Source organism: Armigeres subalbatus, chromosome 1 (genome assembly GCF_024139115.2).
Source record: "Armigeres subalbatus isolate Guangzhou_Male chromosome 1, GZ_Asu_2, whole genome shotgun sequence".
NCBI lineage: Eukaryota > Metazoa > Arthropoda > Insecta > Diptera > Culicidae > Armigeres > Armigeres subalbatus.
This window is the reverse complement of record NC_085139.1, coordinates 123,013,338-123,040,770: the sequence shown is the minus strand read 5'-3', so window position 1 is coordinate 123,040,770 and position 27,433 is coordinate 123,013,338. Positions and strand designations below refer to the sequence as shown.

Sequence of the window (27,433 nt, the reverse complement as noted above, 5' to 3'; positions counted from 1 at the left end):
GAAGTAATTCCAGGGAACTCCTGACGGCATTCTAGGAGAATGTCCTGGAGGATTTCCAGAAGGAATTCCAGGAAGAACTCCTGGGAGAATCGCAGGAGAAACTCATGGCAGAATCCCAAAAGAAACTCCTGGAAGAATCCCAAGAGAATCTCCTGGAAGGATCCCAGGAGGAACTTCTTGTCTTGTTTTGTCTTAGCACATGCACAGCCAGTTTTGAAAAGCATCCCTGGAAACTCTTGGAAAAATTCCTAGTAGAATTTGCATAGGAACCCCTGGAAAAATACCAGGAGGAAAACCCAAAGGAATTCCAGGAGGAACTTAAGAGGGAATTTCAGGAGAAACTCCTTGAGGAACTCCATAATCAGTTAGAGGAGAAATTCCTGGTGAAGCTTCTGTAGGAATATCTTGGGGTAGTTTCTGACAAAATTCTCGTTTCAATCCTCTGAGAAATTTCTTATGGAATCCTTTTAGGTATTTTTGAAGGAAACGCCTGGGAGTTCCTTATTGTAGAATATCTAAAATTTCCTGAGGAATCGTCAAACGAAAACTTTCTAAATTGTCAATAAAGATACCTAAAATTCTCAGGAATGTCTTATGCAATTATTCTAGGAATGTCTTATGCAATTACTCTTGGAATTGCAAGCAAATACCTCCTTATTTTCCACTTATTATTGGAAGGAATTACGATAAAGTTTCAAGTTTAAACATATGGAAAAATTGACTTTTGAAAAGCGAAATTCCGTTAAGACTATTTTCTTGAAAAACATTTTTATTTTAAATATAGTTGTCTTTAATTAAACCTAAGCTAAGTTCTCGTTTAAGTTGACCAGGTTGACTGCCCAGCTTGTTTCAATATTTTAATAACGTTCTGATCCATCTTTTCTGAAATCTTCCGAGCTCCGGGTTATCGAATGCAGTTGTTGCCTCTCTTGGATGCCGTGCAATTGAGAAGCATAATTTTAACTTCAGCTTACTTTTTGCAGCTGGGTGCACCTAAAGGAAATTGGGCTACGTTTCGGTTCTATCAACAAATCACGCCCGTGAATAAGACTGATTCTCTGAAAATAAACGCATGGCATAAAGTTCTCCATCACCTGTATAATAAAGAAAACATACCTTCATGTGCAAATGCTCTCTTCCGGTAGTCGGCAACATTGTTCCTTCTTGCGAGCTGCGATATCCAACCGAAGACTCCAGGGTAAAATTCCGATGGCCGTGAACGATTTCGCCCAGCCAGCTACGAGCCACAAAAGAAAACAAAATATCGTTCGCGGTGATGTCAGCTGTTTTTGTTATTATGATTTGGCATCTCTCTACACGCATTAGTATGTGTGTGATCTTTTTATAAGCACGCAACCATCATAAGTAAATCTCCGATTATCTTTAATACGCCGAAATCGGCGTATTAAAGTTAATACCAGTATTAAAATCAAAGATAATACTAGTTGGTGCTTATGAAAATCGAGGATAATACGAGATTGGCGTATTATCCTCGTTGGAGCTTACCGCCATAAAACTGAGACAACGTTGAAACGAAACTGCATCGATGAAAGCAGTAGATCGGCAAAAAGTGAACACGACGTTAAATCATAAGGTACACTGGGGGAAGTGGAAAAGGAAAAATCGATAGTGCATGTTTGAATTAGTGTAAAACCAGTTTAAATGATTTAAATGCGTTCAATCAAAATGGACCTTCAAAAACAGTCAGTTTTGCACCAACTGTGCGGTAATTAATCCCATTTTCATCGCTTGAAATTTATGGAAATAGATTTAAAAATTAGGAGTTGTTCTTCCACTTTCCCTTGCGGGATGGGGTAAGTGGAAAACCCATGTTACCTTGATCTTCAACAGTGATGAGTAGTTACATATAACTAAAATCAGTACGGTAATTGCTCTGAGTATCTTTTGTGGAATAATTTCATTACCTTAAAGGAATAGATCCTCAAGGAATTCTCGTAATAGCTAGGGGAGGGCTGCTTTTGCCTTCTCGAACACTAAGTGTACGTAAAGTCTATATGTGAGCCCCAAAGATGAACTTTTTAAAGGAAAAATGGGACTTACAGGGTTATAAACTAATCAACTTAGTTTAACGAAATTAGATGATGTCTGTATGTGCGTATTTGTATGTATATGTGTGCGCAAAGCACGTACAAAATTATCAGCTATTCTTAAGCACTTGTCCTTAACCAATTTGTTCGCAAAAAAATTGCATTCAACAGCGAAACTTGTTATGAATTAAAATTAATGTGAATTATACAATATATTTACCTATCAGTGCTATTTTTAACTTTCTTATACATTTTTTTCATATGTAAAACATGTGAAAGGAATCAATACCGATAGGTGGATTAATCAGGCATTTTCTCATTTATATGAGTCCAATCACCACTGGAATCACAATGATAACAAAGAAGGAATATATTAAGACTCACAGCAATCGAAATAAACCCTGGAGAGAAGAAAAGAATTGCGTGATTAGAACATTACCCACTTCCCCCTCAGTGTTTGATACCTGGGGTAAGTGTAAAATCTTTGAATTATTTACTTTCTTGGTACAAACCACTACCAATTGAATGGGATTAGTTTATTTGTATTATAATGGTCACCTGTGATATAAATGCACTTTAAAATGGGACAATTGATGCAAATAAGAATTGATTTTATGAATGCAAAAATCAACTTTTCGCGAAACCTAAAATTACAGTTCAAGCGATAACCGTGTTAGTGTATGTATTATACAAATTTCAACATAGTATTAGTATATTCTTGCATAATGTTATGATGTGGAAAAACTGTAAAGTATGTACATTTCCAATTTTTTGAGTCGATTTTTACACTTACCCCCTTTTTCCACTTCCCCCAGTGTACCTTATGAATTATTTCTGCTCTCTTATTAATACACATCTTTAATCTTTCCGTTGTGTTGCTTTCGTACGTGCTCATTGTATTGAATCTCAAATATGTAAATGGGTTTTTCTCACAGTACGATTTGATTCATGAAAAACACCAAACCAATCAAAACAAAAAAATGAGAAGAAAATTTATTCGTTTGTGATTTTTGTGATTGTATTTAACAGTGCTCACGCATGTTAACGAGAAGATTTGACAAAATTGGAGAATATTTTTTGGAAGTGAGAAGAAAAATGGAATAGTGAAAAATAAACAAAATAGAAGCATTGCACACGAAAGACAGAAATAAGGCGGTCTGAATTTAAGTTGAGACAACATTCGAGATCGTTTACGCATCAAGTGAACATCATCAATGACCATAATGCTATCGACGACTCCAAGACAGCGAGAATCAACGGCAACAACTCAAAAACTACATTATTGTTCGTCATCGGTGATGCAATCTTCCAACCAACCGAACCACTGTCAAGTTCATCGGAAGGTAGTTCCCTCTACGCTACGTCGTCGGATCAAGCTGGATGCTTCTCGTTCTTGAAAAAGTGAGAAACGAATGTAATTAGTGCTCGCGAATGTATACGAACGGTGCTATTGACGAGACGCTGGAACCGGATGACTAATGTGTGTACAGATGTGGGAGGCATGTTGTGATGACGGTTGGCTGCTTATGGAGAATCAATGGGCATGAGGCGCTAATATGTTTTGCCTTTCTCATACGCTAATGGCGGTAAGCTCCAACGAGGATAATACGCCAATCTCGTATTATCCTCGATTTTCATAAGCACCAACTAGTATTATCTTTGATTTTAATACTGGTATTAACTTTAATACGCCGATTTCGGCGTATTAAAGATAATCGGAGATTTACTTATGATGGTTGCGTGCTTATAAAAAGATCACACACATACTAATGCGTGTAGAGAGATGCCAAATCATAATAACAAAAACAGCTGACATCACCGCGAACGATATTTTGTTTTCTTTTGTGGCTCGTAGCTGGCTGGGCGAAATCGTTCACGGCCATCGGAATTTTACCCTGGAGTCTTCGGTTGGATATCGCAGCTCGCAAGAAGGAACAATGTTGCCGACTACCGGAAGAGAGCATTTGCACATGAAGGTATGTTTTCTTTATTATACAGGTGATGGAGAACTTTATGCCATGCGTTTATTTTCAGAGAATCAGTCTTATTCACGGGCGTGATTTGTTGATAGAACCGAAACGTAGCCCAATTTCCTTTAGGTGCACCCAGCTGCAAAAAGTAAGCTGAAGTTAAAATTATGCTTCTCAATTGCACGGCATCCAAGAGAGGCAACAACTGCATTCGATAACCCGGAGCTCGGAAGATTTCAGAAAAGATGGATCAGAACGTTATTAAAATATTGAAACAAGCTGGGCAGTCAACCTGGTCAACTTAGCTTAGGTTTAATTAAAGACAACTATATTTAAAATAAAAATGTTTTTCAAGAAAATAGTCTTAACGGAATTTCGCTTTTCAAAAGTCAATTTTTCCATATGTTTAAACTTGAAACTTTATCGTAATTCCTTCCAATAATAAGTGGAAAATAAGGAGGTATTTGCTTGCAATTCCAAGAGTAATTGCATAAGACATTCCTAGAATAATTGCATAAGACATTCCTGAGAATTTTAGGTATCTTTATTGACAATTTAGAAAGTTTTCGTTTGACGATTCCTCAGGAAATTTTAGATATTCTACAATAAGGAACTCCCAGGCGTTTCCTTCAAAAATACCTAAAAGGATTCCATAAGAAATTTCTCAGAGAATTGAAACGAGAATTTTGTCAGAAACTACCCCAAGATATTCCTACAGAAGCTTCACCAGGAATTTCTCCTCTAACTGATTATGGAGTTCCTCAAGGAGTTTCTCCTGAAATTCCCTCTTAAGTTCCTCCAGATGTTCCTCCTGGAATTCCTTTGGGTTTTCCTCCTGGTATTTTTCCAGGGGTTCCTATGCAAATTCTACTAGGAATTTTTCCAAGAGTTTCCAGGGATGCTTTTCAAAACTGGCTGTGCATGTGCTAAGACAAAACAAGACAAGAAGTTCCTCCTGGGATCCTTCCAGGAGATTCTCTTGGGATTCTTCCAGGAGTTTCTTTTGGGATTCTGCCATGAGTTTCTCCTGCGATTCTCCCAGGAGTTCTTCCTGGAATTCCTTCTGGAAATCCTCCAGGACATTCTCCTAGAATGCCGTCAGGAGTTCCCTGGAATTACTTCAGGAGCTCATTCTGAAATTCATCCATAAAGTCCTCCGGAAGTTTCAGAAAAGATTCTAGGACTTTAAAAAAGAATTCTAGTAGAAAATTCTAATTTCAATCCAGGAGTAATAGAAGAGGAATTTCGGGAAGACTAAATGTTTGCATACCATCTAGGATTGCTGGAGAAATTCCAAGAGGAATAGCACAAGAATTCCTCCAGCAGTTCCTCCTGGAATTCTTCTAGCAGTTCCTCCTGGAATTCCTCCAGCAGTTCCTCATGGAATTCCTCCAGGAGTTCCTCTTGGAATTCCTCCAGGAGTTCCTCTTTGAATTCCTCCAGGAGTTCTTCTTGGAATTCCTCCTGCAATTCCTACAGGAGTTCCTCCTGCAATTCCTACAGGAGTTCCACCTGGAATTCCTCCAGGAGTTCCTCCTGCAATTTCTCCAAGAGTTCCTCCTGGAATTCCTTCAGGAGTTCCTTCTAGAAATCCTCCAGAAGTTCCTCCTGTAATTCCTCCAGCAGTTCCTCTTGAAATTCCTCCAGCAGTTCTTAGTGGAATTTCTCCAGCAGTTCCTCCTGGAACTCCTTCCACGAGTTCTTTCTGGAATTCCTAAAGCATTTGCTCCTGGAATTCCTCCAGCAGTTCCTTCTGGAACTTCTCCAGGACTTCCTCTTGAAATCCCTTCAGGAGTTCCATCTGAAATTCCTCCAGTAGTTCCTCTTGAAATTCCTCCTACAATTCATCCAGGAGTTCCGCCAGGGGTTCCTCCTGGAATTCCGCCAGGAGTTCCTCCTGGAATTCTTCCAGGAGTTCCTCTTGGAACTCCTCCAGGAGCTCCTCCTGGAATTCCTTCAAAAGTTCCTCCTGCAATTCCTCCAAAAGTGCCTCCTGGAATTCCTCCAGCAGTTCCTAGTAGAATTTCTCCAGCAGTTCCTCCTGGAATTCCTTCCACGAGTTCCTTCTGGAATTCCTAAAGCATTTCCTCCTGGAATTCCTCCAGCAGTTCCATCTGAAGTTCCTCCAGTAGTTCCTCTTGAAATTCCTCCTACAATTTATCCAGGAGTTCCGCCAGGGGTTCCTCCTGGAATTCCGCCAGGAGTTCCTCCTAGAATTTTTCCAGGAGTTCCTCCTGGAAGTCCTCCTGGAGTTCCTCCTGGAAGTCCTCCTGGAGTTCCTCCTGGAAGTCCTCCTGGAGTTCCTCCTGGAAGTCCTCCTGGAGTTCCTCCTGGAAGTCCTCCTGGAGTTCCTCCTGGAAGGCCTCCTGGAGTTCCTCCTGGAAGTCCTCCTGGAGTTCCTCCTCGAAGTCCTCTTGGAAGTCCTCCTGGAGTTCCTCCTGGAAGTCCTCCTGGAGTTCCTCCTGGAAGTCCTCCTGGAGTTCCTCATGACAGTCCTCCTGGAGTTCCTCATGACAGTCCTCCTGGAGTTCCTCCTGGAAGTCCTTCTGGAGTTCTTCCTGAAAGTCCTCCTGTAGTTCCTCCTGGAAGTCCTCCTGGAGTTCCTCCTGAAAGTCCTCCTGGAGTTCCTCCTGGAAGTCCTCCAGGAATTCCCCCTGAAAATCCTCCAGAAATTCCTCCTGGAAATCCTCCAGGAATTCTTCAAGCAGTTCCTCGTGGAATTCCTCCAGCAGTTCCTCCTAGAATTCCTCCAGCAGTTCTTCATGGAATTCTTCCAGTAGTTCCTCTTGGAAGTTCCTCTAGGAATTCCTTCTGGAATTCCTCCAGGAGTACCTCCTGAAATTCCTCAAGGAGTTCCTCCGGAAATCCGCCAGAAGTTCCTCTTAAAAATCCTCCTGGAGTTCCTCTTGGAAGTACTCCAGGAGCTTCCCTAGAATTTTTCGACGAGTTCCTTCTGGAATTCCTAAAGCATTTCCTCCTGGAATTCCTCCAGCAGTTCCTTCTGGAAATCCTCCAGAAGTTCCTCCTAGAATTTCTCAATGAATACCTCATGGAATTCCTGCATTTCCTCTTGGAACTCCTCCTGGAATTCCTTCAAAAGTTCCTCCTGCAATTCCTCCAAAAGTGCCTCCTGGAATTTCTCCAGCAGTTCCTCCTGGAATTTCTCCAGCAGTTCCTCCTGGAATTCCTTCCACGAGTTCCTTCTGGAATTCCTAAAGCATTTCCTCCTGGAATTCCTCCAGCAGTTCCATCTGAAATTCCTCCAGTAGTTCCTCTTGATATTCCTCCTACAATTCATCCAGGAGATCCGTCAGGGGTTCCTCCTGGAATTCCTCCACAAGTTCCTCCCGAAATTCCTCAAGGAGTACCTAATGGAATTCCTCCAAGAGTTCCTCTTGGAATTCCTCCAGAAGTTCCTCTTGGAATTCCTCCAGGAGTTTCCCTTGGAATTCCTCCAGGAGTTCGCTTTTGAAATTCCTCCTGGAAAACCTTCAGAAGTTCTTCCTGAAAATCCTCCAGGAGTTCCTCCTTGAATTCCTCCTGGAACTTTTCCAGAAGTTCGTCTAGAAATTACTCAAGAAGTACCTCATGGAATTCCTCCAGAAGTTCCTCTTGGAATTCCTCCTGCGATTGATCCAGGAGTTCCGTCAGGGGTTCCTCCTGGAATTCACCAAAAATTCCTCCCCAACTTCCGGAGGAATTCCCATAGGAACTTCTAGAGAAATTTCCAGAGGAACTTCCGGAGGAATTCCCAGAGGGACTTCCGGAGGAACTCCCAGAGGGACTTCCGGAGGAACTCCCAGAGGGACTTCCGGAGGAACTCCCAGAGGGACTTCCGGAGGAACTCCCAGAGGGACTTCCGGAGGAACTCCCAGAGGGACTTCCGGAGGAACTCCCAGAGGGACTTCCGGAGGAACTCCCAGAGGGACTTCCGGAGGAACTCCCAGAGGGACTTCCGGAGGAACTCCCAGAGGGACTTCCGGAGGAACTCACAGAGGGACTTCCGGAGGAACTCCCAGAGGGACTTCCGGAGGAACTCCCAGAGGGACTTCCGGAGGAACTCCCAGAGGGACTTCCGGAGGAACTCCCAGAGGGACTTCCGGAGGAACTCCCAGAGGGACTTCCGGAGGAATTCCCAGAGGGACTTCCGGAGGAATTCCCAGAGGGACTTCCGGAGGAACTCCCAGAGGGACTTCCGGAGGAACTCCCAGAGGGACTTCCGGAGGAACTCCCAGAGGGACTTCCGGAGGAACTCCAGAGGGACTTCCGGAGGAACTCCAGAGGGACTTCGGAGGAATTCCCAGAGGACTTCCGGAGGAATTCCCCGAGGGACTTCCGGAGGAATTCCCCGAGGGACTTCCGGAGGAATTCCCCGAGGGACTTCCGGAGGAATTCCCCGAGGGACTTCCGGAGGAATTCCCCGAGGGACTTCCGGAGGAATTCCCCGAGGGACTTCCGGAGGAACTCCCAGAGGGACTTCCGGAGGAACTCCCAGAGGGACTTCCGGAGGAACTCCCAGAGGGACTTCCGGAGGAACTCCCAGAGGGACTTCCGGAGGAACTCCCAGAGGGACTTCCGGAGGAACTCCCAGAGGGACTTCCGGAGGAACTCCCAGAGGGACTTCCGGAGGAACTCCCAGAGGGACTTCCGGAGGAACTCCCAGAGGGACTTCCGGAGGAACTCCCAGAGGGACTTCCGGAGGAACTCCCAGAGGGACTTCCGGAGGAACTCCCAGAGGGACTTCCGGAGGAACTCCCAGAGGGACTTCCGGAGGAACTCCCAGAGGGACTTCCGGAGGAACTCCCAGAGGGACTTCCGGAGGAACTCCCAGAGGGACTTCCGGAGGAACTCCCAGAGGGACTTCCGGAGGAACTCCCAGAGGGACTTCGGAGGAACTCCCAGAGGGACTTCCGGAGGAACTCCCAGAGGACTTCCGGAGGAACTCCCAGAGGGACTTCCGAGGAACTCCCAGAGGGACTTCCGGAGGAACTCCAGAGGACTTCCGGAGGAACTCCCAGAGGACTTCCGGAGGAACTCCCAGAGGGGCTTCCGGAGGAACTCCCAGAGGGACTTCCGGAGGAACTCCCAGAGGGACTTCCGGAGGAACTCCCAGAGGGACTTCCGGAGGAACTCCCAGAGGGACTTCCGGAGGAATTCCCAGAGGGACTTCCGGAGGAATTCCCAGAGGGACTTCCGGAGGAATTCCCAGAGGGACTTCCGGAGGAATTCCCAGAGGGACTTCCGGTAGTAATTCCCAGAGGGACTTCCGGTAGTAATTCCCAGAGGGACTTCCGGTAGTAATTCCCAGAGGGACTTCCGGTAGTAATTCCCAGAGGGACTTCCGGTAGTAATTCCCAGAGGGACTTCCGGAAGACTTCCCAGAGGAACTTCCGGAGGAATTCCCAGAGGAACTTCTGAAAGAATTCCCAGAGGAACTTCCGGAGGAATTCCCAAAGGTACTTGGAACTCTTTCAGAAATACTTCAAACTCCTAGAGGAATTTTTAATTCTTGGAACTCTTGGAACTCCTGGGAGAAATTCTTGGAACTCCTGGGAGTATATACTTGGAACTCCTGGAGGAATTTTTGAAACTCCTCAAGGAATTCTTGGAACTCTCTGAGGTGAGCCAGCCTAGCCTCTTTAATAAAGACACACACTAAAATCTTGGAACTCTTGGGGAAAGGCTGGGAATACTTGGAAGAATTCCTGGTACTTCTGTAGGAATTCTTGGAGCTCCTGGAAGTATTCTTTGAGTTCATGATAGAGTTCTTGGAACTTCAGGAGAAATTCTTGAAACTCCTGTAGGAATTTTAGGAACTTCAGGAAAAATTCTCGGAGCTATTGTGGGATTACTTGAATCACTGGAGGAATTCTTCGAACTCCTGCAGGCTATCTTGGAACTCCTGGAGAAATATTCAGAACTATAGAAATTAGGATTATTTACAAATATTTGGAAGAATTCTTCGTATTCTTTTAGGTATCCCCGAAGTTTTCTGTACAAATTATTGGAACTCTTGAAGGAATCCTTAGTGCTTGTGCTTGTAACTTATCTTGGAATTCCTGGAAAATTTATGTTGCAATTTAAGGAGGAATTCCTGGTAAATATTTTTGAGCACTCCTGGTGGCACTCATGAAGGAATTCCTTTTTGGAGAATTTCTGGTGGAACATTTTTACGATTTCCTGGGGTGATTTCTTTTGGAAATCCTATAGAGAAATTTCTGGTAGAATTTCAAGAGGAATTCGGGAAGGAGCTACAGGTGGAACTCTTTGATGCATTCCTGGTGAAACTTTTAGAAGGATTCCTAGTGGAACTCGTGACGGAATTCATGGAGGAACTTTTTCGAAATTCCTGGAGTGCTTTCTTCGGGTCTCCTGGAGGGTTTGTTTCGAAATTCCCCGACTTATCTATACGGAGTTTGTGGAGCAATTCATTCAAAATTCGGAGGAATCTCACCAGACTCAATTCATAGAAGTCTCTTTTTGGATTTCATGAAGAGCTCTAAACTTCTGAAGAATTTCTACAAGGAAATTCAGACGAAAATTCGGAAAATGAAATATTATGATGAGTTCTGAGCTTCCTCGGAAAATTCTCTTAAAACTCCTGGTGGAATCCATTTTTTACAAAATACGTAAAGCTTCCATTTTTTTCTTACATTGTGATGTTTTATTTAAATAAACGTAACTAACATATAATAAAACTGTTAACACTCCACTCAACTTTATCAGCTAATGAGTAATCTTCTTCATCACTTTGCCGGTCTGGAGGATCAGTATCCCCATTACAACACATCTTTACTTCTTCGGTGCCGAAATGGTAAAATTCCGTCTGACAAAATCGTCGACTTCATTTGATTGGATACCCCGGAGGGACATTTTGCCGCCCGATGAAGTGCCGCGAGAAGTATCCGTGGTCGTCCTTGATGATAATGTTGTTTTCCGACAGTTTCACCGAGACTTCGTTCGGTTTGAACTGCGGAACTTTTAGGTTTATTTGTAACTGATCCTTGTCCGAACTTTCCGTCGATCGGATGTCTTGTGGAGTGGCGATCCAAACATTGCGCCATATACTTGCGCCTGCGTACTTCATGCATCTGAAATATTCAGCCCATCAGCTGGTAGAGGTGATTCCGCTTCGGATTGGCTGGTCCAGAATCCGGGATTGGCACAACGGAGTATACCAGTGGTCATCCCACCAGTTGCGGAACACAATGTGTTATCGAAACAAAACACAGGAAGGTTCTTTCACAAATTTAAATGGACTTTAAAATACTTTACGTGATATCAGGATCAACGCAAAATGTTTCCCAATATTATGGAAATGATAACAAAACAAAACAGCAAACGTCATCGTTTACTATTTATGATTTTATCTTCTCACACAAATACACTCTCACTATCGTGATGAGCGAAGAGTGGCTGCGTACTTAATACCGGTTTGATGCTTACCGTTCGAGGTATTAACTTTAATACCGGACTATTTCAAATCCGTATTAAATCGAGTATTATCCTTGTTGGTGCTTACCGCCATTAATGTTTTTTTTATTTCAAACATTTATTTAAAATAAATAATTGAGCTGCTCTACTTTTCAGGTGCTATCTTCTTCTTCTTAGATAGTTCCATTCCAACTGGAACTTGGGTTGTTTATAAATTCAGTGTTTAATCATTTCTACAGTTAATAATTTAAAGCTTTTCTAACTATTTGCACAATGGAAACACAAAGGCGTCGAGAATGTTTCCCGCTCGAAAACATCATAAACTGGAGTGACAATCGAACACGTCATCTCCGGATTGGCAATTCTACAATAAAAAGCTATGCTATCAGCATCGTCAATACTTGAAATACACAAGAGTCCTGGCTTCCCAAGTAATTGCTTAAGCAACTGCAGTCGAAGCCCTCTTGCACGCATAGTCGACATGGCTGGAGAAGGTCAGCTTGTCGTCTATTACGACCCTATTACCCTATTACCGATAGTACCTGTCCACTGAAGGCGGCTGGAGTTTGCTCACTGGGCATACTGACCAGCCGATCTTCAACTTTCCTCGCTCCATTACCTTTTTGGCTTCCGCAACCTAAGGTAGTCTACATGCGTCTACATGCTCATGGGCATAGCCAGGATTTCAAGAAGGGAGGGAGGGGCAACTTTTTTGGTCTTCTAAATCGTAGTTTTATAAAAACACATGAATATTAACACATGAAACCAAATCGAAGTTTAAGAAAACTAGAACCATACATTTGAATTTCTAAACAAATCCTCTCTGAAATAATATTTATTATAAAATAGGCAGAAAAATCAATATGCAAGCTTCCTCTAGGAATTCCTTCGACATTTGCTCCTGGCATTCTATTCTATCTATCCTGGGATTCTTTAGGAATGCCTCCAGCAACTTCTTCGGCAATGTCTTCAGGAATTCCATCATAAATTTTGCCGGGAATTGATCCGAAAATTCCACCATTATTTACTCCAAGGAAATCTTCACGAACTTCTTTATAAGTTCTGCAGAATTCCCTGCAATAATTCAAATAATTTCGTGCTGTTTCCCATATTTTTTTTTTGAAAAACTGCCTCGTGGAATTCCTAAGAATATTCCGTAGAAATTCCGCAGAATTGCCAGTAAACATTTCTGAGAATTTCACGAAAAATCTTCGAATTTCTTGTGTAATTTCCATAAAATTTTTCGTGAATTGTTTCGAATAATTTCTTGTGAAAATTTCAAAGAATTTCTCCAGGAATTCCACCGGAATTTTTTAAAGAAATTATACCGAAAATGAAATCCAAAATGGAATTTTCGGAGGTATTCCTAGATTAATTCGCAATGAAATCCTGAAAGAATTCCGGTGGAAACTTCAAGATTTCCACTGGGAGATCCTCCAGGAGTTTCTCCGAAAATTCCTCCGGGAATTCTTCCAGGAATTCCACCGGCATTTCCACCAAGAATTTCTCTAGGATTTCCTTCGAGAATTATTCCGGTAGTTCTATCGGCAGTTCCTCTGAAAATTCTTCCGGGAATTTTGGCAGAATTGGAATTTATTTAGGCTTCTTCAGGAATTTATGTAATTTTCCACCAGAAGCTCCTCCGAGAATTTCTCTGCGAGCTCCTCAGGGAATTCTCCGGGAGGTCCTCTGATGATGATGATGGTCCAGCTACAAACCCCAACAAAGGTTGCAGCTAGACAAGATTTGTCTATAAGATGAATTCTCTTGTTTCCGAGAATGCTTCTGGTAGTTTCCCCGGGGTTCCTTTGAAAATTCTCCCGGGAGTTTCTTCAGAAATTCTTCCAGAAAATTCCTTCGAGAGTTCCTCCGGGAATTCCACCAGCAATTCATCCGGGAGTTACTCAGGAAATTCCTCCGGGAGTTCCACCAGAAGCTATTCCAGGAAATTATTCAGGCTTTTTTCAGGAAATCATTTAGGCTTTCTTCAGAAATTAAGCTTGAAATTCCTCCCGAAGTTCTTCCGATAGTTTCTCTGGTAGTTCATCCGGGAGGTCCTCTAGGAATTCTTCTAGGAGTTTCTCCTGAAATTCCTCCGGGAGTTCTTACGGGAGATCTTACGGGAGCTCCTCCGGCAGTTCCTTCGGGAATTCCTCCGGGAGATCCACCAGCAGTTTCTACGAGATTCCCTCGGGGAGTTTCACCGGGTGTTTCTCTGAAAAGGAACTCCCGGAGGAACTCCCAGAGTAATTTCCGGAGGAACTCCCGGGGGATTTTCTCGAGGGGCGATCAACTCTATAAATCAGTTAAATTGTTAATACGTGCTTCTAAAAATACATGAAAAAATACCTGAAAAATACAAAAATACTTTTTGGTACTTCAATTCGGAATAATTCATCAATACGCCGACAATCCGTCTATACGACATAAATTACAATTTCAATACCTGAATAATACGCCGATTCACTAAAAATACGTTAATACCTGTCAATACCAATCTGTTTATTTTGACAGATATGGAAATGGAATTATTGTTTTTAAAAAGAAAATCCGAGGCACAACTTGCTCAGGCATGTAATCTCCATTACACTAAATATTACCGACTCGATGATCGGGATGAAAAAATCTCTTTTGGAATATTGTGGAGGAAATCCTTGTGGAACCAATTCCCATGCGGGATTTGCTCGCATCAAAACGTATTTGAAACAATTTCGGATGTGTTCAAAGCGAGTTTCAAGGAAGAGCTGGAATGTTTTGTTCGTCAATACACAGATAGAAAAATCCACTGAAATTTACGCTAAACATCATGCACATAAATGGAACGCCATTATTAGTGTAATTCAGCGCGTGATATAGCCTAAATGTATACAATATTTGACGTAAATCGGCAATGTTGCTTGCAAGTTGTAAGCAAGCTTGTTAGGAAGAGGACCATTTCCGCGTCGAATAGTGTAAACTTTCGCATCTCAAGTTTTACGCGCTGTTTACTTTTCATTATTTTTTTCTGTGTAGTTAACGATACATATTTGAAAAATCATCCGAAAACTTTCACAGCTTTCGCAATCCACATGATTTCCGAATTATCCCAGGACTTTGGAACCTACACTGGCCGGCAGAGCTCAGATTTACCTTGAATTTTACATTTTATGATTTATATAAATATAATATTGCGTTAAAACCAAAATGACTTTTTCGGCAAGAAATCGATTTTTGAACATCTTTCCTATCATTCAGTGCCAGTTTTTCTCTGAAAGTTTTCGTGCATTGATCTCAATGGTAAAATAAGCACTCGAATATGCTGTGAAATCATCAATAATTTTAATTTCGGACTGTCTAGATTTCAAATCGAAACAATTTGCAATGAGTTGCCGAATGGTACGAACGTAATCCATTGATCCTTTCACTCATTTTTACGAGCTTTCTAAATATTAATCTCGATGTTAACGTAGCAAAAATAGTCCGCAGCATAAATACACCATATCGTAAATGGAGGAATTCCCGTAGGAACTTCCAGAGAAATTCTCCGAGGAACTTCTGGAGGAATTTGTTTATAAATGCCTAAAGAAATACTAAATGAATTCCTGAAAGAAAGCCTGATTGAATTCCCGAAGGAACTACTGGTGGAACTTCAGAGGAACATCCGGTGGAATAGAGGAAGAGAAAAAATATTTCTAGAGGAACTTCCGAAATCCCATTTCCCGTGAAATTCCTGCCAAATATCCTCAGGAATTCCCTGTGAAGTTCCTGGATGTATTACTGGAGAATTTGTTGGAAAAACTTCTGGAAGAACTCCCGGAGGAACTCCCACAAGCACTTCCGGAGGAATTCCCACAGGGATTAATGCAGAAATTCCCAGATGAAATCCTGAAAGTGTTCCCAGATGAATTGCTGAAGAAAATCCCTGCGGATTGTTCCGAAGAAATTTCTGGAAGAACTCTTGGCAGACATCCGAGTAAATTCCGAGTGAAGTCCGGAAAAAATTCTAGTACACTTCCGCGGAAAATCTCCCGGAGAAATTCCTGGAGAAGTACCTGAAGAAACTCCCGAAAAAATACCTGTAAGAATTTCTGGGGAAATACTTGGACGAATTCAAGGAGAAATTCATGAAGATATTTCTAGAGGATTTCTTGAAGGATATTCTGAAGTAATTGCGAAAAGAATTCCAGATTGGAATGCTAGAGGATTTCGCTATTGAATGTTTGGAGGTATTCCCGGAAAATTTCCAGGAAGAAATCCCGGAGGAATTAAAGGAAGAGTTCCGAGAGGAATGCCCGGAGAAGTTCCTAGAAGAATTTCCGAAGGAAATTCTTATAGATTTACAAGTGAAATTATGAAGCTAAATCGGAGGATTTCCGTCATAAATTTTTGAAGAAACTTCTGGTAGAATTTTGGGAAGAAATTCCGTATGTATTCTTGACGGAACTCTCGAATGCATTCCTGAAGGAAATGCCGGATTCTTCCTGAAGAGAGAATAGCCGAAGAAATATCTAGAAGTAAATCTTGGAGAGACTAAAAGAAATCTCCAAGGAATTTCCTCGTGAATTTCCTAAAAAAAAATTAGTGGGGGGTTTCTAGATAAGGAGGAATTACAATTACATGAGAAGGATTTTCGAACGATTTTCAGAGGAATTTGTGGATAACTTTCCGGAGGAATTCAGAGGTTCCCAGGGGAGCTTCTAGAAGGATTTCAAGGAGAATTTTTTAGCCCGAAATGTTTCGAGTTGTTTTGTGGTCACCCTTTTGTCTTTGATCCATTACTTCGGCCCTAGTTGATCTTATGTCGACATTTGTATACCAATGGAAAGCTATACTAATAACCTTACTACTAGCGAAAAAATAGTTTGATTTCATCGGGTTGAAAAAATTATTTACTGTTTTGAAAATTTGACATTTTTGGACATTTCAATTTTGTGGTTCGGTTGTGGGCACCCTTGAAAACTCAGCTAAAAATAAAGAAACATGAATAGAAATTACCCAGATTCAAAGAAAAGGAATAATTTATTCATTCTACTAGCCAGGAGGCACTGTAAAAATCAGATCAATCTACCTAGCAGTGAAATTGAAAAAAATCACATTAGAAAAGTCTAAAATGGCACTTGAAGTAAATGGGTTCCGATTTTTCATTGATTTACGTTTCATTGATATACCTCACAGTAAAAAAATCCTTATTAATCACCCTAGCGGTAATAGTGCCTTTCTCGTTCATAACAAAAATTAATATTTTGGCCATAAATTTTGATCCCATAGTCCGGTTTGACCACTTTTCAATAGGAAACAATGGGACAGGATACCCCGTCGAATGCAACTTATTGTGAGCAAATCAGTCAACGATTTGTTCCAAAAAGTGTGGATTAATAACTAGACATATCCAAAGAACAACAATATGAATTTAACTCATTATTTCAATCAATTATGTCTAAATAATTGTAAAAACTGCATTAAAACGTCATTTGAAATAAGTTAGGGGACAACTGAAACGATATTGAATGATTTGTCATTGAAATAAGGGTGCCCATAACCGAACAAATAAAGGTGCCCACAACCGAATTTCGCAGCTAATTTAGAAAATGAAGAAAACATATTTCGCGCTAAAATTTTAATGGCAATCGCCATTGAGCCTCAAAATAGTTTAAATGTACTACAAATACGCATTGGAACTCACTTTTTGAATTAAATCACTTCAATTTATAACACTTTAAAAAAGGCCAAAAAAAAAAACTTTCGCGTTTTTTTTTTAAATCATTTGTTCCAAGTAGAGATCTCCATCCGGTTTAATATTGAGCACAAAACATCATGTTACAATAGCAAACTAATAACGGTTGTCAGAATGACAGCATCTGTTATCTGTGAAAAGATACGTAGGTGTGCCCATAATCAAACGGTGCCCACAACCGAACCTCCTCCCCTATGGATCCTGGATGCCCTAATAAGTTTTGGGAATCTTTTGAATTTTAACCACCTATTTCTGTATATTATTGGATCGTAAAGTGCACATGTTTGAGGGAATTAATTTCAGTACCCGTTCAGTCTTTCCACATGACCCCCCCCCTGCCCCCCTCTGGCTTCACCCTTCGGACCGCCTCTTAGGCGTACAAAGGTCTTGTCGATCTCTGTACCGCACTGGTCTCTGACGGCAGAGACGACGTCGTCCGCGTTCGTGACCTCGTCCAGTTGCGTGCACTGGTGGGTCACTTCCACCCCAAATGACCTCATCTCGGCGTCGGCACCCAAGACCTCTTGGGCCAGCTTCCTGTAGTCAGTCCCACTAGCCTGCGCTTCGCGGTTTAGAACCAAGATCATTTCACCGGGCCGATGGCACAGACCGGTTGATCCCCTTTTGTGGCCCGGCGACTTGCGCCTGGTTTGTGCCTTTCGTCTTTTTGGACCGAGAAGTATCCTTCTCGTGTCGACACACTTCGGGTTTCTCTGCACCCCGATCTGTTGATGGTCGTACGTCATTTGGCTTTGCTCTGAGCGCCGTCACCGGATTGCTGCCTGAGCCGTTTCGGGTTAGGCACAGTATTTTCTTCATTGGCCGTCAGGGCGAAATCAATCGCTTTTTGGGCCATGGTCGCTCCTCCAAGGAAGGAGAAGGCATCGGTTTAGACACCTTTGTCGGCCTTCTCTCTTCCCACCACCCGCCAGATAAACGCATCCTGTTCTTGTCTAGCGACTCTAATAGCCTGGCGGAGCATCCGAAGGTTCTGTTGCCGTTCCTTACTGATGTTCTGGTTTGCGTTCGCGAACTCGATGATATCATCGAGTTGCTTGGCGACCACACGCATCCCGGGTTGTGCCCCGCCGAGCATGCTGATAGGGCTATTCCTCGTCACTGTTGGAAGACTCCGTCACTCTGCTATCCGCCTTCATGGGAGGACCCAAGAAGCACAACTTGTTTCACTACAGAACATTTCACTGTGTTGCAACTATTCGGAAAGAAACAATCCTTGCGTATGTGCCATCAAATATAACTCTCTTGCAATATAAAAAGCGCAAGAGGTGGAGCCTATGGAAACATCCTTCGATTGCAGTAAAATTGCAATAATGTTGCAAAATACTACAGCGAAAAAAAATAAAAATCGTGTTCTCTTCACTCTACCACAGCACCATAACACGCGGCCAGAATGCCGTAATCAGGATCCCGCTGGCATTGATCCTGATGTGCCAATTGGCACTACTTGAGCTCCTGTGTGCTTTGAGCGGCACACGGTCGATTTGATAGGACTTGCTTGCGGACCCATGGGGCTTTTTCTAGAGGTTTAACAGAGCCCGCAGCCAAGCCCCACCACGTGGTAGGCTGCCCCCATGACTCGCAGAGGCCGTGGAGAGGGATAGTTAAGATCTGGGGGGGGGGGGGGGGGGGGGGTGGGTTAGTCCCTGCTGCCCGTTGTGTGAGTGTGTGTTTTTTGGAGGGGGGGGTAGTTTGTGGATGTGTGTATGTATGTGTGTGTTCACTATAGTGAGCTTTATAAAGCTAAGAAAACTTTGATTGTTGCTTTCGACTGTGATTGATTATTGACAAAGGTATTTTTCGGCTCTTTCACTGTTTATAGTAAACTAAAACGGGTTTTGCGTCAACTATCCGACGTTTCGGTGTGTATTACACCTTCTTTAGGAATTTATAGGCTGCGTTTTGTTGTACTTATGCAGGGTTGTTACGACTACGCGGATTTCGCGATTTTCGCGGATTTGGCGTGGATTTACATAACGATTTTAGGACTTCGCGCGGATTCAGTTTTAGGATTGAAAGTTGAACAAATAAAATTCTAGATCTTAGGACGTTTATTTGAAATTAGTTTTATGTCTATCTCGTTATCAAATGTTTTCGAGATGAAAATAAACGTTAACTACAAACCTAATTACTCACATTATTTTTCGCCCTTAACAAGCCCTGTTTGAATTCCATGATTACACTCTTTAAATGTTATAAAGAGGAGCCCGTCTCTTTATTATACTTGTTGTCATTTTTAACCCATTCTGAAACATGACGCATACAAAACATGTCTGTTGAAGGACATGCACACCCGTTTTTCATCCCGGCAACTTCGTCGTAATTCCGAGATATTTTCAGTTTCTGACTATTCCTGTTACGATGAACCACAAGCATGATATATCATATCATTTTTTGAAACTTTTTTTCATTTTTTAGCATTCATCTAGAATGAATAAGGGTTACAACAATAGAAAACACAAAAATGGTTTTTGATTTTATGCAGACGCCTCATTTAACTACTAAAATGAGCTTCCGCAGAAATTCGTTCAAACATTTAATTTAAAAGGTGTTTCTTAAAAAAGCCTTATTTATTTCAGGAGCATTTTTTGCGAAAGTTTTTAGAAATATTTCCACGGGAATTCTTGGAGCGCTGACCAAAGGAATTTCTGTAAAAAAATCCGCAGGAATGCCGCCTTGAATTTACGAAAGAATTTCCGAAAGATTATCCACAAGAATTCACCACAGAATGTCTGCAGATATTTCCAAAATTATTTCCACAGGAATTTAAGGAGGAAATTCCTAATGTATTACCGGAAGAGTTTTTGCAAAGATTCCCAGTGAAATTCCTCCACGAATTCCAGTTGCGATTTCCTTCGAAGCTTCTGTAGCAATGATCACAAGAATTTCTATAAAAAATCCTGAAAAACTGTGCCTTGAATTTAACGAAAGATTTTCCGGAAGTTTTTCCACAGGAAGTCAGATCTCATGCTTCGTTATTATGCCCTCTTTTTTACGAAGACTAGTACTATAAAAAATAATCACTTCTGAAGCAAGGAAGGTTTCTTCAGAAGTGTAGGGAATGGGATGTACTAGTTGATCATAACAGGTACAGCAAGACTTCACAAGGACGCTCTTATTCGTACTAACTACTCAGGGAGTAGAAGGTCGAGAAGAGCCACCGTTGCTAACTAGAGCTTGAACCGGATACCTGGGACTCCCACAATATCCGCGGCAATAGCAGCGAACGATGCCCTGTACGTATTTAGTGTTTATTTTTTTTATTCATATATTGGTGAAGCGATCAGAGAAGAAAAAGTAAAGAATTGGAACGTGATCACCAGTTCATCCATAGTTCATCCATCTTTGCTTCCTTTAAGTCTTTGTCCCAGCTGAGGCTGATTTGGGTGCTGCGAAAGTTCTCGTAGGGTTACTGCCTTTTGAAGTTCTGGTTCGTTCCGAAGAAACACTCCTACAAAATCTTCACCCTACGAATTATGTAATCGTGATTTCATGCATCTTTTTCTGCATTCTACAGGTCAGCAGCCATGATAATATCCAGCAAATCATCCGCCACATTGGCCAGCTTGATTTGTGGCCGCTTGAAGCCTTCGTTCTCTTTCATAGCCAGGAAGTTTGGAGGGACTTGTACCTTGTTCCGGTTTCGATGCCACTGCCACCGTCGCAATTATTTCTTCTATTGATGGTGGCAGAAATAGTATCCTCTTCTCTGCTACAGACGGCATGCCTAGAGCTGGTTCACTGTACTGTGTCCAGTGCTTGTATCGTTGATGAAGAGGTCCAGGGTTACCGCTGGGGTGGGAGTCGAGCCGGATCAGGTGAAATTTCTGCTGCAGATAGGTCCAGATAGGTATGAGGTGGTTGACTCAATATCAAGTTCGCAGAATATTAAAATTTTCACAAACTTCGAAAATTCGAAAAGAACGAAAAAAATGACAGAGGAAAAAATGAACCGTCTTGCTTAGCCGAAGCCTACTTCTCCTCATTCCTTAAGCACGTTTTTTTCTGACTAAAAATACAAACTTTCGAAAAACGTTCACAAACCCTGGCTCTGATCGGCCAGATTTAGTGTTTGCGTTTTATGTTGGTTGACCAAATATTTAAACGTTATTGAAAGTGATTGCCAGTAGCAATATTGTGACAATGAAATGAAATTTTGAATTGGTAATAAATTCCGGATAAAAATAATCGTTTCTATTGAGTACTAGCGAAAAATACCCAGCTTTGCCTAGGTGTTTGTGTTGCAAAAAAAATCAAAACTCCCAAAGAAATTTCGGCTGAAATTTCCGAAAATAATCCTCTGAAATTTCGAATGAACTTACACTTCAAACTCAGTATTCTGAGTCTGAGCAAATCAACGGAGCTTCAGCAACTACGTTTGATTTTGTATTATTTGTTTCTTGATACGAATTCAAATAATTGACATGCATAAGTTTTGTTGATAAAACGATGTTGTATGGTCTAATCTCTTATCTAAACGCAAGTTTGTCTTATGATTCATAATTACAACAAAGTTGCATAATTTATGACAATGTGTCAAATGGGGGTGAAAATGGGTCACTATTTGAACTACTTAGAACGCTTGTAGATTAGATTGAATGTATCTCAGGGCAAGAAAACTAAATTATAAGAGACCTTTTTGAACGATCTTTTGTTCCAATCACCAGAGTGTCATGTCGGCGAGAGCGATGACCCATGACCCAAAAAAAGACGCTCGGTAAAATGTGGTAACCAAAATTGATATTTAACGTGAATTTAGTTTTGGGTCGCGAGGACTTGGCGCGGAATGAATTTTCATGTCGCGCGGCAATGGCGCGGATTTGATTTCAGTCGGCGCGGAAAATATTTCTGGATCTCCGTAACAACCCTGCTTATGTGTCTCATGTCCGACATATTGCTGTCGTTTTAAACTGGTGAGCTTATGAACTTTTTAACGACTACTTGAAGTGCGCGGACGATAAAATATTGCCACAGCTTTTACCGCAAGCGTAGGTGCGAAAGCAACAAAGCTTTTCGTAGAAATATTTCAATCGAACAGTGGAGTGCACAAAAATTGAAACACATGCACCGTAGTTGGACGCCATTACTAAAACTCTTAGACAGCAATATGTCGGACATGACACACATAAGTACAACAAAACGCAGCCTCTACATCCCTGAAGAAGGTGTAATAAACACCGAACGTCGGATAGTTGACGCCTGGGAGGGAGAAACAGATACGAAAAATGTGTGTGTCAAGCCGAGCCGAAATCTAGCTATCAGTGTGAGCCGAAAACGAAACTCTCGGCAAGCAAATTTTTGAAGGCAATATAACAACAATAACACGCAAAATAGAATTTAGTAATTTCATGTGGCGCCTACGTTGATTGTTTTGACGTAAAACTACGTCTGTCTTTTCTATATTGGGGTACACTTTACGATTGCAAAAAACTGAAAAACGTCACGAAAATATGATAGACTTTGATCGTTAATAGCTTAGCCGTTTCTCGATGGATTTTCAATTTTCTTGGACCATTCGATCAAGGAAGAGTCAATGCTTCATACCCAATGTACACTGAAGTCGTTTTTACGCGGTTATTTTTACAGGAATTGTTTTTTATGCGATTTTTTTCACTCGACTGTCTAGACTTCCGCTGTTCATCCAGACATATTTTGGAATTAACGCGGTTTTTTACGTTGTTTTCATCTACGCAGCCCATATCCCCTGCGTAAAAAAACGAATCTAGTGTGTTGCAATATCAACCCGGGTAGAAGAAAACAGCAAAATAATATCAAATTTTACTATTAATATATAAATAACTGAATAGCAAAATATGATATTAGTTTGTTTGATATAGTTGCTAAAATAGCAAAAATAATAACAGACATTGCTCTAGCAAATAACTAATAAATAACTCATTTTGCTATTATAATAACAAACCAATAGCAAAATATTTGAAGAAAAGAAAATATCAAAATCAGTTATTATTGGTATGTTGAAAATGCAAATGATAAATGAATAACAAACTTTGCTATGATTGCAAAATGTGTTCTTCATTTGTTGTTCTGCTCCTTCTTACAATAACATATAAATAACTAATTTTACTTTTATAACAAAACTTGTTGTTGGGATGTTATTTTATGTTATTTATGAATAACATAAGAATAACTAAATCTGATATCATAGCAAATTTTGTTATTATTATGTTATTTGTTTGTTATTCACCTCTACCCGGGAATGTATGATTATATTTTCTATTAAAAACTTGCTAACAGCTTAGCACTCGGTTTCGGTGATTCAGTCAATCTCGTAAGTGCATCGCAAGCTTCTTCTTCCATAGCACTACATTCCAACTGGAACTTTGCCCGCTTTTCAACTTAGTAATCTATTGGCATTTTTTTAGTTATTAATTAAAAGCTTTTTATGTCCACCATTGCAGGGCTTTTAGCTGGTGCAGTTCGTTTCTGCTAACATAAACGTGCGTTTTCTCTTGAAAGCTTGGGGGCGTTTGACGACAGCTTCTTGCTTACGTCTATTGATGCCAGTAGAGGGGCTCGAAATTTTCTTCGCTGCTGCAATGATTGCGTTCTGGTAAACTTTCTTCGGCTCGTTTTTGCTGATTCGTAGGTGTCTGCCAGAGAAAACGCTAGGTCCGACGCAACTCACGTAAAGGAATAATAATTATTATTAATAAACTGCCAAACTTCTATGTCGCGTCTACTTTGACTGACTCCATATGATGACCACCAAATGCCGTTGACAGCCCAGCTTTCGCAATGGGTTTTTCTAGGGCTTAGACTGATTTAGTGACGGGTGCTTAGTCTCTGTTCCAGTTTGCGTCGTACACTATCAGCCAGGGTTGTGCTTTTCAAATTTTGAAATCGATTATCATTTAAATCAGGGCTGCCCAACGTACGGCCCGCGGGCCGGATGCGGCCCTCGGCTCCATTTTTGTGGCCCGCGGCATGTACGAAAAATAACCTCATAATTGGCTCGCCAGCTTTTCTACCAGGCTCGAAAAGTTTTTTTTTTGTTATTCGTTATTCAATATGTAAGTTTTCAATCACAGCTCGCGCTGCAAAACTATTATTTTTAATTTGAAACGAAAAATGATATTTTACATAATTTAAAATGATTGCATAAGCGACACAAAAGGTAGATGTGGAACATCGCGTTTTCAATAAAGATTGGTCAAAGTACATAGTTTATGTTCACGTTGAAAAAATGGAAAGGAAAGCCGGTTTGCGTAATTACCGTGCGGGACCGAAATCCGTACAGCACCGAAATCCGTCCACCTCATGAGATATCAATAAATTAAAGGGGGTTAAAGGTAATTAATGTAGAAATAATTAATCTTATCCTGTTCAGATACTTGGCAGTAAGCTGTTAGGGCATAGAATTGGAAAGAAGGCTTTGAAATTAAAACAACAAAAATCAAAAACAAATCTCCACCCACCAAACGCGCAGTTTGTGCCGCCATTTTGTTTTCGGGTAGAGCATAATTGCACCAAAAGTGACTGTGTTTTAATTGCTAATTACGAATCATTACATAAGATAAGTAAAATACAAATCGAAGGGATTGCTTCTCAAGGTGCGCATCGAACTATTTACAATGGTAGTTTAGTCAATCAGACTGTTTCAATTTAAATATTTAGTTAAAAAAATAGCTGTACGGATTTTGATCCTTTGATTCAAAATCCGTCCACGGTGGACGGATTTCGAGTCAGGAGTAGTTGATTTAAATCATTATTTTATAATGTTTTTCGTAGTTTTTAATGAGTAAATGTGAAACACTTCAAAAGTAGAAACCTTCACGCTCCTGTACCAATAACAAACGTTTTATTTCCATTCGATTCCTATTTTCTAATGACTTTTTCATATACTAAGGTGCTTAAGTGTACGGATTTCGATGCCGCACGGTAGTTCGGAAAGTTTTACTATATAATAAGGAATAAAATCTGAATCCAAGCATTCTATGAAGTATGATATTTGAAAGGGCCCAGGTAGGAAACAAAAGTTGATAGAATTTCAAAGGTTTCATTTAAAATTTCCATTTATTGATTCAAATTATCGGTACAATGAATTAAAGAAGCAACAAACTCTTTTCACTTGAGCTAATACGAAGTCAGAAAATGCTGTACGGGCCAGTTATGCTGTTCGTCAGATTTTGGCAAAACGGATTATTTTTCCAAGATGGAGAACTTGTTAAGGAATGGATTTCGGTTGTTGTTGACATCGTGTCCTAAGGAAACAGCCTCTGTAGAAACTGCTGCGCGGAACACGGTGAAGAGTAAAGGTTTTTTGGGGCTGTTAAGACCTGTGTAAAGGAACTTTTTTTCTCCTTCGAAAACTTAAGTGACCTTACGATTGATAGAACACCAGAAATGACAGGAAACATTGTTCTGTGCGTTGTGACAATTCTAAGCAGGGAAAAGCATTCACACAAGTATAGCGATATTTTCCTGCCATTCCACATTCACCAAAAGAATCGATATGCGAAACTGATCAATATTCCTCAAGTATCAACTTTATCAACGTTAGGGAACTCAACCCCCCGATCATAAATGATGTTGACGGAAATGAAAGCCGAATACGGAGACTTCCTGTATTATTGCGAATATCATTGACTTAGCCTTGGTACCATCCTTGAGATATTTTATTCTTTTCGAAAAGAAAATGGTACTATTTCTACAAGATAAAGGAAAACCACTGCTCGAGCTGAATGATGCTGAATAGATGAGTGACTTGGCCTTTCTAGCAGATATCGCCAAACATCTCAATGTGTTGATATATGGTACATTTCTCTCATCCTGTTGAAAACAGTTCATGCAAATCTGTTAAATATGATGGTAAAGTATCGAAATTTCCATTTTTCAACATCCGGTAAGCGGTGTGAATAGATTAATTTAATGTTTCTAATTAAATGGATCTCTAATGCAACGACGAAAACAAAATAATCAAAAAAGATTGTTTTAACGCAAAGTTTTTCTAGAAAAATGAAAAAAAAAAATATTTTTTGAAAATATTTAAAAAGCTATGTTCAAAATATTTTGTGGCCCGCAAGCAAGTGTGAATTCTAAACATTGGCCCGTGGCTTGAAATGGTTGGGCAGGCCTGATTTAAATGTAAACCTAACTAATCTCAATTTAATGTCAATAATGAAGTTCCATCAGATGTTTGGCATTGTGTTTCGGTGTTATGTAAGAAAATAAGTTCAAAAGTAGCATTTACCAATGCTTTAAATCGAGATACAATTATCGAACGATTCTCTCTAGCGAGTTTTTATCAATTGATAATTTGGATATGTAAACGCTTGAGAGCGTTGTTCATCCTCGATTATTTGAAATTTTATTTTTATCTTCTTTTTCAAATCAATCTCAGGAGCATAGGATAAACACGTAGTTCAACGTAACCTTTGCGTACAACCAAATTGGGCTGCACCTTTTTTCTTGTTGAAAATTTACTTGTTGCATGACGACAGTATATACTTAATTTGATGTGTAGTATCGAGAGCTCCCTCCCAGGTTGACGCAAAGCCCGTTTTAGCTTATCATAAAGACTTAAAGAGCCGAAAAATACCGTCGTCGCTAAGAAAAACATTAGACAACTTTTCATATAGGAATCTTTAACCGATTTTCCTCCAACAAGTTGCAGTCGGCAGAGGGCAAATCCTAGTCGATCACTATTTAATTTCGACCGTTGCGTTTTGAAGTTATCAACAAAATGGTACATCAGATTTTATTAGCTCCATATAAGGTTGGTGTCTTGGCTAACTGCGAGAAAGGCAGTATCACTACTCGATGAATTAAGTTGGGATTTTCTAATCACTGTACACTCGGGCGAACAGACATTTGCTCACTGTTGAACTGTATCGTTTGTAGTTTGTTAGCCTCCTATGAAAAATGTTTTTTTATGTGGTTGTTCGCTAGAAATCAACAGAAAAATTAACATATTTTATTCATCAATGGAACTCAGTTAGCACATTTCTGCGACGATGATACGATACCGGTCCATGCAGGTTTAGATCGATTTGTCCCACATAAAAAAATGCAATTGCTTGCAATGAATAAAAATTATGCTATATGTTTTTCTGTGAGTAGCAGCATATAGATATAGGGAAAGGTGGGGAGACTTGATCACCCCCTGTTTTATCGAGAACTAAAGTAATTTTGTTCTAGTGTATTTTTAGTATAGATCCTCTAGACAAATGACCTTTATGGGGTGAGTTATTCAAAAAAATATAAATCTGTTTTCAGGCTTCTATTTTTTT

At 40.7% G+C, this 27,433-nt stretch overlaps 1 protein-coding gene and 2 long non-coding RNA genes across 5 annotated transcripts in view; 2 read left to right on the top strand and 1 right to left on the bottom strand.

Annotated features, from left to right (window-relative positions):
- The window catches only part of LOC134205083 (acyl-CoA Delta-9 desaturase), a 93,054-nt gene that overhangs the window by 17,687 nt on the left and 47,934 nt on the right, over positions 1 to 27,433 (top strand). The gene's annotated exons all lie outside the window — the stretch shown is intronic.
- Positions 752 to 1,588, bottom strand: LOC134206009 (uncharacterized). 2 transcript variants are annotated; one of them, XR_009978236.1, is made up of 3 exons: positions 1,507 to 1,588; positions 1,117 to 1,237; positions 752 to 1,058 (listed from the first exon to the last, which is right to left on the bottom strand). It is a non-coding gene; the product is annotated as an uncharacterized LOC134206009 (long non-coding RNA). The 2 variants fall into 2 exon arrangements; XR_009978235.1 differs by lacking the exon at positions 1,507 to 1,588 and having other exon boundaries at positions 1,117 to 1,500.
- On the top strand, positions 3,531 to 4,314 carry LOC134206001 (uncharacterized). Its single transcript, XR_009978234.1, has 3 exons — positions 3,531 to 3,634; positions 3,904 to 4,024; positions 4,083 to 4,314. It is a non-coding gene; the product is annotated as an uncharacterized LOC134206001 (long non-coding RNA).